Raw genomic sequence first — 12,928 nt, forward strand, 5'->3', positions numbered from 1 at the left:
AATATTGTATTTTGCTAATACCTTAGATTATGTTTATTTTAAGCTAGACTTTATTTTTAAATTGATTTCAATTAAATTTTTATGCTAAAGAACATTTTTAATGTAAGATTCGATTACTGTAGTGAATAACATCTTACAGACTTGCAGCAAACCTGTGATTGCATAGATATCTTTATAGTTTTTTGGTTTGGATTTATGATATAGGTATAAGGTTAAGGTATATAAGATATATTAATAATGTTTAATTAAATTAGTACAAGAAATACGAAACTAAAAGGTCTTTGTTGTAGGAAGAAAATGTTGCATTTTGTTTATAAAAAGTTGTTTATTCGTTATGGCATGTTTATACTGTATGCCTTCTGTTTTGTGACCTTCTTTGAAAATCCTGCTGCAACTATAATTGCTGGATTCTCTTTACCAGTGATGAAAATTTCAAAATATTTATCTGTTAAATTTTTTTTAGTTTTCGTTTTGTTTATATCACCGCCAGCACTTGTGTCGCCTCACAATAAACGAATGCAGCTGGTAAATTGAAGTCTAAAGTGTGCTAAATCATAGCTAAGTGTGAAATTATGATTGCAATAGTGGACCCTCCAGCGAAACTACCAAGCGTCGTGAACTACTTGAGAAGCAATTTCGAGTCTCAATATTATGATGTGTTCACCCAAGCAGCAAAATTGCTGCAGATCATTTTATCTGATAAATGTGCATAGAAATTGCACTGAAGCACAATGAGGCAGTCGGAAGACAAATTTTTTTTAGTTATCTAATGGAAAAATGCATAAAATATTGAGTAAGATATGAAAATGCAATTTATGGGTTCAATGAGATAGAAAAATTATGTTAGACGTAGAGGAATGCAAGTAAGGGAGTTAAAAAATGAATCAACTATATTATTTAATAGAATACATAACCTTACACATTATAAACGTGTTAGTGTGTTCTCAAGAATTGGCAAAAGGGCGACTATCTCATGATTTAAGTGCTAAATCATGTGATCGTTTGATGAATAACTATAGCATTCTTGTCAAACCACCGAGTATTTTCTTCAATTTCATGATAAACTGAGTGAAACATTTTTAATAGTACTCTCTTCTTACACTATCGATTTACGAAGTATTTTCTCTTGCATCAGCATCATTAGGCTTTCCAATAGTTACCTTACTTCCCAACTAAATTGCACCCCAATTTATAACTAATTTGTGGTCGGATTGTATAGGATTGTATACTGTTATTCAAGCACAAAAGCGTTGTTTTATTTTGGATTTCGCTACATTCAGATTAACATAATGTTTCCACAATAAGCTATCACACATGTAAGATACTTAAATTAAAAATATACGAACACTGTGTAATTACAAAACATTAATGGAGAAGGAAGGGAAACTTTCTGGATTTTAATTAAAATAATTAATAATATATAATTGAATTTGTATATAGTACTTATCGCTCTGAGTTAAAAGTGGCAAAAAGATACTCCTACGGTTTTGAACCACATTTCAATTGTACTTACTTTTACCATGAAACCATGAACATATGGTATGTGTTAGTTCTCATTATCTCACTTAATGTTAGCAAAATAATTTATTAAGTAAGTTGCGACTGGGCGTTGCAACATGAAAACGTATTTAACTTTAAATTTACTCATTTGCTTATCAGATGAAAGGATCTGCTAAAGAGTGCCCAGTTTTATTACTCGATATTCATAACCCACTGTGCCGCCATATAAGCGGTCGTTTCTGCAGCACAAGTGCACAGCTACAGCTAAATGTAATGCAACTGCTGCAGTTTATCGCATGCGACTTCAACTTCAATTGCAACAATATTTTAACTTTCATTAGAAAAAAACGCGATTTCTTAAAAATAATATTTTTACATAAGCTGGCGACTTTTCCTTTTGCCTTATTTGGTGAGGAGTTTCGAAAAAATAATAAAAATCGCCACATGCCATATTTTGTGTTTTGTGTTGAATGCGTTTTAAGCACGGATTTATTAAAATTATTACATTGCATGCCACTTCGAATTATGCAAAATGCGATTTTATCGATTTTATCGTTTTTATTTATTTTCAAAAGCGCGAAATATTTCGTTTGATTTCATTAGTTTTGCATTTGATGTTATCGCAACATGTGAGCTGAGTTTTTACGTAAAACACTTGCAGTAACTAAATTTGCTGGAAGCCAAAGTGCAGACTACAAATTTTATTATTCTAAAATTATACATAAAACAATAATTTAATTTCAAATTTATCTTTTCTTTTTGGTATTGACTAAAATATATATAGCGTCCCGAATGACAAAATTTCGACTAGAACTAGATGCAAATTCAAACGATTATCACACAATAGTTACATTGCTGAGCAAATTGTACTGAAAGAATTGGAACCATTCCTTAAAAGGAAGCCCGTTTAAAAAAATTTGCTTCAGTCAGAATACATATTATTTGCATACGGAACTCTATCAAAATGGGAAAGCTGAAAGTTTGTATATGAAGAACCAACACCTTAACCCATTTCTACAAATGCATACAATATTCGGTGCTTTGTGGTATATTCATATGGCTTTAGATAACGCCTCAAAGATTTATAAACGCTTAAACACACATAAGTGTTTTGATTGAAGAACTGTTGAACAGTAACGCCCTCTGTAATAAACACATTACCACTACCTAAAGGCAACATGCAACAGGGTAACAGGATAATATTAAGGAAACATGCAATTCTAACAAAAATTTCTGTAAACTTTTCTAAATGTGAATATGCAACAAGTTGCTAGAATGAAATATGTTTATAAGCAATTGTTAAGATTAAATCAACACTTTGAGATGCAACAACAAACGTGTGCACATTTTCAACTGGTCAAATGTTGATAGTTACTTAGGACGTTTCGTTTATGTTGCTGCTAACAGAAGAAACTTCTGTTAAATTTTAACGTTAATACATCCCATTTGTGCATTGAACAAAAGTATTTAAAAGGCGTGGCTTTCAATTAAATAAATTTAATATTGATTTGTTGCATGTTCAGAGTTCATGTGAATTCTGCTATAAAGTTTATAATATAACTTAACACTTAAGGAGGATATTTCGAATACCATTTGGTATAAAAAGTCGATAATGTTAGAGTCAGTCATCATATTATAGCTATATAAAGTTTTTTACATTAAGTGCATTCTTATATCAAAGTACAATGTAGAGCACTATTAAAGTTTTAGGCAAAGACGTTTTTTTTAATTAAATAAAGTCATCGGTAATAAAACTGTTATTGCAGTATTTTTTTCGTTGTTGATAATTTAAGTATTTTTATTAAATCAGTTTCTACTTACCGTGCATTTTCTCGATGGAATTACTCTTGACCAACACTTTTTTCATAGTAAAAGCAATTCGCACATAGAGTAAATCAATGTATATGGTATGTAAGTGTCACCTGTCCCAATATACCATGCTATGAAAAGACTATCTTTAAACTGACAGTGCATTATATACAGAGTTCGCTACAAAAATTTTTTTGTTTCCTCAAACTCCGCTCAAAAGTTTGGAAAATATATATGGATTTGATATATACACCACTCCTACTACTATTAGTTGACATATGTAAACATTTCACCACAACTAAACATTAATTGGACACTAATCTAGACTAGGATATTTGCTGATATTTACCGTAGCCCAACCGTTGGCGATCAGAATCTAGGTGTGACATGGCGACGCTAGAAACGGCATGATTACTGATATTTAAGGCTGTTTGAAACTACAATCTTCTAAATCAAGCTTTTAGAAATGACTTAATAACAAAAATAGCATACAGACGGTGAAGTTTATTGTATTGTTTTAGGTATCGAACACTACGACTACTATAACAAATTCACTTCAGCGTTTTATGAACTATAATTTACAGATATATTGAATATATTGAAACACAAATATATTTACATCACAAAACTCAATATATATTTTTCAACTATGCTTGTGTCAGTGTAATTGGTTTCATTATTAAAATGTTCGAGACCATAAATTTGTTCCCAAATTTTATGATTTGCTTTAGGCTCAAATGTTTTCAATGATATTTGAACATGAATTGCCCACTGATTAGCTTTTATCAATAACCTGAGCGTTTAATAAAGTATTTAGTATCCCCAACATTAATGCAATTTATTACACATTTTTAAATGCCATAATTTACGGCATGACTCAGGCAGTGATTTCAAGTTCTCATCGATTGTCACAGCTCATATGAAAACTACAAAAGTGTGAATTTTATCTTGTAAATCATTTGGACTTATCCAAGTTTAGCGGAGTGCGATATATACATACTCTCTTGTCAATACAAGTATATGTATAAAATTTTAAAAATTTGAAAAGATTTAGATGGAAAAATTATTGCTTTCAAATTGATTTTAATGACTTTATGAATAAAATCGAACAAAAATGAATAAATTTGTCAATATGGGAACACACATAAGTCGAAGCTTCATTAATAATTTTAACTGCTTCGTTTTCAAGTTCACTTCCAGTGACTTTATCATATCCGGATGTCCGCATAATTTTCAATTTTATGTGTGCATCTATTGCGATAGATCTTACCTTAGTACTTATGGGATCGACATTAGAAGGAGAATTTCATTGTTTGTATAGGAAAAGCAGTAACATTAATTACAGAAGAGCTGCCTGTACAACTAATATGCCTTCCTTTTTCGATTTCGTATGTAAAGCGAGCGGCATGTAGGACTACACATAACTCAGCCGTAATGTCTCAAAGCATGGCAAGGTCGACTTTGGTTAGATCTCCTTCTTACTCTTATCTACGACAAAAGTGGTAAACTGTATGTTTTTGGATCAGACAGTTAATATAAAGTTCCACTCAGTTGCTTTCTTCTTTTAAAAAGAAAATTGATAAACCATCATTGACCTTGCAACAACGCTTGGAATTATTTGAAGTTAGATTCTTTGATGCGCTATTATTTTATCAGAAGAGGAATTGAATGTCTTATTATTTTATCAGTCTTAACAGTTTATCATTGTATGTATAATTGCATAATTTGTTTGATGAATGTTAAGAAATGTTAAGTTAAGTTCCCTTATGTATTTCATTTGGTTCGGTTGGTTAAGATTACAAATGCTCAAGTTGATTCCCAATAGTACTAAACCATAGTTCTTGATACCAAGTACCAAAAGCCTTCAGTTCCCGTTAACAGTAATTGTATTTCCATAAGTAATACCAAAACGAAATAATTTCTAAGTTCTAAATAAGTTTGCATTGCAAAAACTAAAAAATAATTTTGATTTAGAGAAATTGCTTAAATTAAAATGAATTCAATTTCTTTTTGTTTTTCATTAAATAAATTTAAAAAATTTTTTAACAAGAAAAGTTTTTTCTCACACAGTTTGTGTTAAAAGCCATAAATCTGAACTCTAATGAAAAAGAAAATTATAAAAAAAGGTGACTAGGCCTTTATCATTATTTTCTATCCTTAAAAGAACTTTAAATTTAAATCGACGAGCCTTTCCTGTTTCGACACCTCATAAATCAGTACAAATAAATCTATTTCTTGAGAAGTGTACAGGCGCAACTTTATAGGCAATGAATTCTTTAGAAATTTACATGATAACTTAATGCACTATTGCATATTTTACCTGGGAATTCGATTTCACTTTATTTTCTGCATAATTTAAAAGATCAGCACTTTTGATTTCAAATAATTACATTCTGACTGCAGTGATGTTCCTATGCTGATTTATCACCAATGTAAATGCCAAGCAATTTTGTTTTGATTGTAACTGATGTCGATTGAGAGATATTCTAAACTACGAAACAATCAATGACGGAGCAGTCTTCTCCTCACTTATGGTCTTATGGTCTTATTTTGCTTTGGAAGCTGTAGAACATGTTTTTTAAATTAAAAGTAATGATGCAACCTGTCTGTAAGTATTACTTTTCTGTGTAACCTCAGCATTCCTACAATAAAAGACGATTCAACATCTGTATGCCCTTAAATCAAGGTTGTGCCAACGTATTAAATTTACGCAGGATGACTATTGCAGCATAATTGCTAAATTTTAATTAAGAGTGTTGGGTAGTTGGGTAGTCAAATCAAATTGTCTTGCACATTAAGTGATTTTTTATATTGCAGATCTTTGTTCCAGCGTTTACAGGTATTAAACTACATTAACGCTTTCCAGTCTTAATTGCGTTACCACATAATTACGAATACATGCTTGATTAGTAGGCATAGCGAAAATCATTAAAATCCCATGACTTCTACTTCTTGTTGCAACCAACCTTAATGAGTGCAACATTATTATCTTCTCTTCATGCATTTACTTTATCTACAGTTCATTGCAGACCCTTTTGATGTGCCAAATTATCGCAATACAACTTTTGTTTTTGGTGAGTTTGTAGTTGCTAAATAATTAGGAGCAAATATGGCTTTATTAGAATTTCATAAAATTCTAAAAATTAGTAAATTAAACATCATCTTAATTAACACTTTTGATTTATCTAATGGTTATAGTCTTGTTTTCAGATGATTTGTTCACATGTATCCATTGATAAATCTTGATCTGTTGTAGATATTTTGCGTTGTTGCTGAAAAGGAGTCAGTTTATATTATGATGGTTTATTAACGAACATATTCAATTAAAGAAAATTTAAACTGGTTATCCTTTTGCTTGATTTTATAGCAGTAAATGCTAATTTTTATTAAAACGATAGTCGGCAGCTAAATAAAAAAACAATTTTACTTACAAAGTAGGTAAAATGAGCAGAACTCAAATGCATTTAATGGCCCATAACAATTAGCAACTAGAAGGTCTTCGCTGTTACATTACAATATTTTCTTATGAGATATATGAATATATGACAAAGTGAATGAAATATTAATAAAATGCATTGAAATATTGAATGAGGTAATAAGAAAAATTTTAAATGTTACGACTTGAAGGAATAAACTTTATAATAAGAAAATGTTATGAAAGACGAACACGCTCTGCTTTGCAACATGCTGTCGTGTAAAGCAACATTATTTTTATTGGCAACATTGCATGTTGACGTAATGTATTTTTAGCTTATTAAGTCGGTTCTTCTTTCTTGAGATCAAGGTAAATATAAGTTGTTTCTAAGGAAGCATATGACTTACATCAACAGAAGTTGAAATTTATCGACATGTCAAAATTTATGCTGTTGTAGCTTCAAATGCCTTCGCATCGGCAGATACTTAGTTAACAGTTTTAAATACTGCAGGCAAAATTCTTTAATCAGAGTTATTATTATTAGTGATTGCCGTGAGATTTTCTAATTTTATTTTATAACTATTAAGAATGTACTTTAATATATAACAGATTTCTTAAAAAATTAGTTAAAAGGTAAGAAAATTGAACTACTTTCTATCAAGGTTTGGTCAGATCCTTAGCGATACCAGTTAAAGGCACATGTGAGCAAGTCACAATAGTTAGCTTCAACGTGTTCACAATGAAGTCAATTTCTTCTAGAGCAATAAACATACTCATATGTGCAATTTCTATTCGTATGTTGTATTATTTGTGATTGCTTATAGATCACGGTTGGCACTCCTTAAATTGTTGCCAAGGATAGTTGTGACAGATTTACACAATGAAAATCATTGTAGAAGCTAAGCCAGTTAACAATTATATGCTCAAGCAGCAAATTTGTTTTTATTGCTGCCTGCCATTCTTCAATGTTAGTAATATTCCAATATCGAAACCCAGCAACTTTTATTTGACTGAATTTTTATTAAATTTCTATATTAAGCCTTAAAAACTGCATAAATGTCGGGGAGTTAACTCGACGGGATGATGTACATATCCTTCAAATAGATATCTGCTTTTATGCTATCTCTGTGTCACCTTCAAAGATATACTAACTCTAAACTGATATATATCGAAGATACCGAATTCTAGGTTTTCATGTAGACAATGTAGTTCCACATTTAAAATTAGTGTTGTGTAGTAGTCTGTAGTCTCTCTGTTGTTGATCTCTTATCCACTTTAACCATTCCATGATTACTCTATTGGTTTTATCATACATTGTAGGCTGTCCCCACAATTAGCCGACTTTCACATCTTAGACACCAGTAATATGACAACAATTTTGACGTTCAATTCTTTTCGAGCCACTTAAAAACATCCTAAGTGACTCAGGATTTTAAATAAGTTGGTGGCACTAACTCCTAAAGTTACTTAATATTGGATACCTGGAGATAAAGTGTCTTAAATGTGAGAATTAAGTTAAGAATTAAGATTTAATCAAGAATTAAGTTCATATTCTCTAAATAATAGAGTTACTTTACAACATGCTTATAGTATTCCTATAGATTCTGAGTTAGTTTTAATCAAATTTGATATAATTTATTTCCTTAATTATATTATTTCACCAAATAGGTACTACAACCTAAGAATATTCGAATCATGCAAACTTAATGGTTTGTTACCTCCTTCGAGATATCTAAAAAATTCATTTCAGTAACAGAGCTTTTCTTGACCTGCTCTTAGACAAAAAAGTTTTCAGAATTTTCAATATAACGAATTCAGTTAAATAATTGTTGTAAAATTATGTACTCCCCTAAGTGCGGTTTGATTAGAACTTTAGTATGATTGATACTTGTAATTTTCTGTTCAACGTCTTCCCATCGGTTTATGTTGAAGTTTTTAAGTAAAACGAATCATAAGAAACGTTAAGATCTGAGTTCATTTAGGTAATGTAGAAGTGATTTCTTACTGATAGAATAGTAGAACATTATAAAGCAAAAGAGATAAATGTTTCAGAAACGACCGTAATACCAAATATTAAAGTAAGTTTATTTGATTAAAGGTTTCATAAATGCAAGAGAACTACTTCAGTTAATTGGTTGGATACTCATACCTTTACTTTCCTATGCTTTATATGGCTCTATTATCTTAACAGTGCAATCTATCTCAATTAAGTGTTGAAAATTGTTCATTGCAGAAAAGGAAAACAGTGAATATGGGACGAATAGATCGGTATTGAATTGCGATTCCATAGCTACTAAGAATAGATTTTTAATCAAATTTAAATAGTATTTCACATGAAGAAACTATATGTATTGATTAAACATTCTCAAGTAGTTGTGAAACATAAATATTTAAATTAAACGTTGCATGCTTAAAAGTAATCAAGGAAATCAATGAAGAAAAGCCGCAAAGGCTTTACTGGCAACAAAAAATGTTTGTCAAAATTTGATTTACGACATTTTTGGTGAACTCTTGTGTAGAGAAAAAAGTATTTGTGTAGTGTCAGCGACTATCAAAGTCCAAAGCTGATGGTTAAAATTTAGTTAAGCAACTCAATAAGTCAAAGAAAACACGGACTAAGTGAGTGCAGCAGTCGTAAGTTGCTAGAAAATTTATTTACCACTTTTTCGTTAATAATGTTGCTTACACGCTATGTTGTGCCAAATTTGTAGTCTTTAACAATTTTTCATAGGTGTTGCAAGTGGGCGTCACTACAAATATTGCACAAGGTTTTGAGTAAAATTTTAATTTCGCAATTGAGTAAAAATACTGTCTACATGCAAATTTAAATTAAATATTTTCCTGTATAAAAATTTAGTTAAAATAATTTTTATATGTCCAAATATAAAAACATATACCATTTTATAAAAAAAATGCCGCAAAAACATGTTGCGTGCGTAAATATACTACACATGTTGCATCACGGAACACTTAATAGGTATGAATCAGAATATGAATTTCTTTAAGTTTTTTAAGTTTCGATTACGAAATTAGATATATTAAAATAATTTCATTTATTTGCTACAATCGGAAAGAACTCTCAAGAAACTCAGCATTGATGATGTAGAATAATTTGTGTTCCAAATCATAAATGATCATATTTTAGTCATCTCCATTCTAAGTTCTTGCTATACAAAAAAAAATTAATATTTTTTAACCACGGTTTCATTGTTTAAAGAAGAATAGATGAAATCTAATTTGTCTTGGATCTGTTGTTGTGCCTTATTAAAACATGGAGAAAATATACACCAGAAGGCACTGAAATTAAGCAGACTGGCAAGACCCTTTAGGCTAGAATGCAAAGGGATTTAAATATAAGACATTACCTCCCAATCAAGATCGGTAGAATAATTTATTAAAATGACGTCTTAACAGTAATTGAATTAAAATTAGCTAAATATAATTGAGAAAATGATGCTAAAGCACCTTTACCTTGAAGAACTAATTTCAATACTTAAAAAAACATTTAAAATTTCTATATGTTTCTTAGTAAGACAACTACAAATAATTGTAAGAGATATTACATGCTTAATATATATCTTTTTAACTTAAGACGCATAATTTGATATTTATAATAAAATGTATGTATACAACATGTGTTATTACAAATTAGTTATTTGATAAAATAACTGAGATTTGTAAAAGTTTTTTCTTATTACATTAAAACTCTAATGTTCGGTCATTTGTGCCACAATTTGTTGCAATTATCGGTTCTTAAATTGTGTTTACATTAAAGAAAATGTTAGCAATTCTAGTTGACAAAACGAACTTATCGCGTCTGTAAGTTCACGTTAACATGCAGGTAACAAAGTAGAACCAGGCACAATATTATATGTTGTCCATCGTATAGCTGCGATATGTTGCTAAAGTTAAAAATGTTGCCAGCAGTTAGTCATACTTGTGTTCAAACAGTGATTGCACGTAGGAAGTGTGGTTGAGTTTATTAGAAATTACCGCAAAATAATATTTATAAGTGTTAAGCTCTGTACTTACCAAAACTCTATCCGAAGAGAGAAAAATGTAAAATATATAGTATTTCAGTTAGTAGAGCTTAGTTTGAACTCGCCTCATGTGTACATGCAACAGTCAATTTATGAAGTAAATTAAATTAGTGCGTTTCCTTCATTTCATTCTATGCCAAGTCTTGCACTAAACAAAACTCACATTTTTACCGATTCTCAGAGTTTACCGTCAACGCCCAACCACAAATGTTAAATGGCTTTAATGAATCTCAGTAATCATTTACCTTAGCGGTTGCAGTATAAAGTCACGGCCTAAGTAAGTGCGGCAACAATTAATAAAAGGTCTTTTCTTAACACATAAGCATTCTGCACTTATGAAATGCAATTTTATTTTTTTTAATACGTTAAACATGTTGCTAAGTTTTATGGTACAAAATACTAACAAAGTAAAAAAAATATATCGCATTATTTAACCTATTTTTAATAGTTTAAACTATATAAGAAAAAAGTACAAGAAAAAAGTTTGAGTATACAAACCCTGAGATCATTCCACGGCGCAACAGCGAAGTTCAGCTTGATAGGTTAGTAAAGTCACAATTATCTCAGCTATTATAATGTTACAATTAAGTGTCAACACCTACTGCGATATTAGATTTGCCTCTTCCATTAAACATTGCTAAAGTTAATTTTTTTCTTTCTCATTATATATTCATTATAGAATAAAGTGGTTATATTGAAATTAAATTAGAGCTGTTAATAATCTATTTTAGAGGCAAATGAAGATGTCTTTTACAGTTGCAGATAAATGCTTAAGACGATTTAAATATAATTTATGCATTATTTCTACAGGCAATTAAAATTGTTGATATATACAATAAAATTATTATAATCAGATCCACAAATATGTAGGAATCGAAACTGCTTACAACAAATAATTAAAAACTTAAAAGAATAATGGCAAAAATCACTGATGACAGGTTTATGTTAATGTTATTGGCAGAATTAATGTTAATGTTAATGTAAATGATCTGCGAAAGCTTAATGTTAATAAACAGAATCGTACAACTCATGCTGATGCTGATGACGTTGTCAATAAACTGAGTTTTATCGACAATTTGCTTTTTGTAAATTGGACAACATAAATTTTTACATTCATAAAAATGTCAATAACAACGTGTTTTGTTGCTCATAAATTTGATTATGTTGCAGCAACAAATTATTGCTCCCATAAACTTGTTGCAATTTGTTTCGCCAATAGTTTAAACAATTTTGTTTCTGTTGAAATTGGAATTTGAAACAAGATAAGTGCATTCCATAAATTTTTCTCCTAATGCACTTTTGACGATAACATAAAATATTTATGTACAAAATATCGGTATTGCCACAATAATTGTTATTGCTTTGATGATAGATGATTTCACTTCTATTCAGCATTCTTCGTTTGTTATAATTTTTATCAAAATCGATTGCAATTTAAATTTTCTGATTAATATTTAGATTAAGTTATTCGGAATCCATGTCTTCTCAGTAATATATCCACGTCCTCTCAGTAATAATAGTGTCTTAAATAGTTAAATCATTTCTAGCTGCAACTTCTTATTTTAAAAGGACAGATATCACAACATTTTAATTGAACTATTTTAATTGAACTATTTTAATTGAACTATTTCATAAAATTATTCTTGCTGAAGTGTTTGTTCACTTAAATGCCCACTGGGTCCTCTAGTTGTGCCGAATGGTTAATTTTTCTTACTTAAAAATATATAATAGACCCAGATAAAATTAAAGATATGTTATATTTTTTTTTATTAATATATTACTTTCTGACTAAGTAAGTAAAACTAATTATACATAATATAATACTTTCTGACTACATACAACTAATTATAATTTACACTTTCCTTTCACTGATGGTATTTCAAAAATCTCTTAACTAAAAATGTTAACAACATTTACTGTTGTAAAGTAACTAACTGAAGCATTTTACATGATTTAAAGAAAAAGGAGTAAATGAAGCTATCAAATAAATAGAAATTATTTTACCTGCGGTTACAGCTTGCAAATTGGCTACTTTAAAATAGTTTCTCAATAGTGATACATCACAAGTAGTAGAACTGCTACTGAAGATAATTTCAATAGCAAATAAACATACTTCAGTTTTCGGTGCGGATCTTCATTAATTAACTATTAGTGCAAATAATTT

This window comes from Teleopsis dalmanni, chromosome 2 (assembly GCF_002237135.1).
Source record: "Teleopsis dalmanni isolate 2A chromosome 2, ASM223713v2, whole genome shotgun sequence".
NCBI classification, from domain to species: domain Eukaryota; kingdom Metazoa; phylum Arthropoda; class Insecta; order Diptera; family Diopsidae; genus Teleopsis; species Teleopsis dalmanni.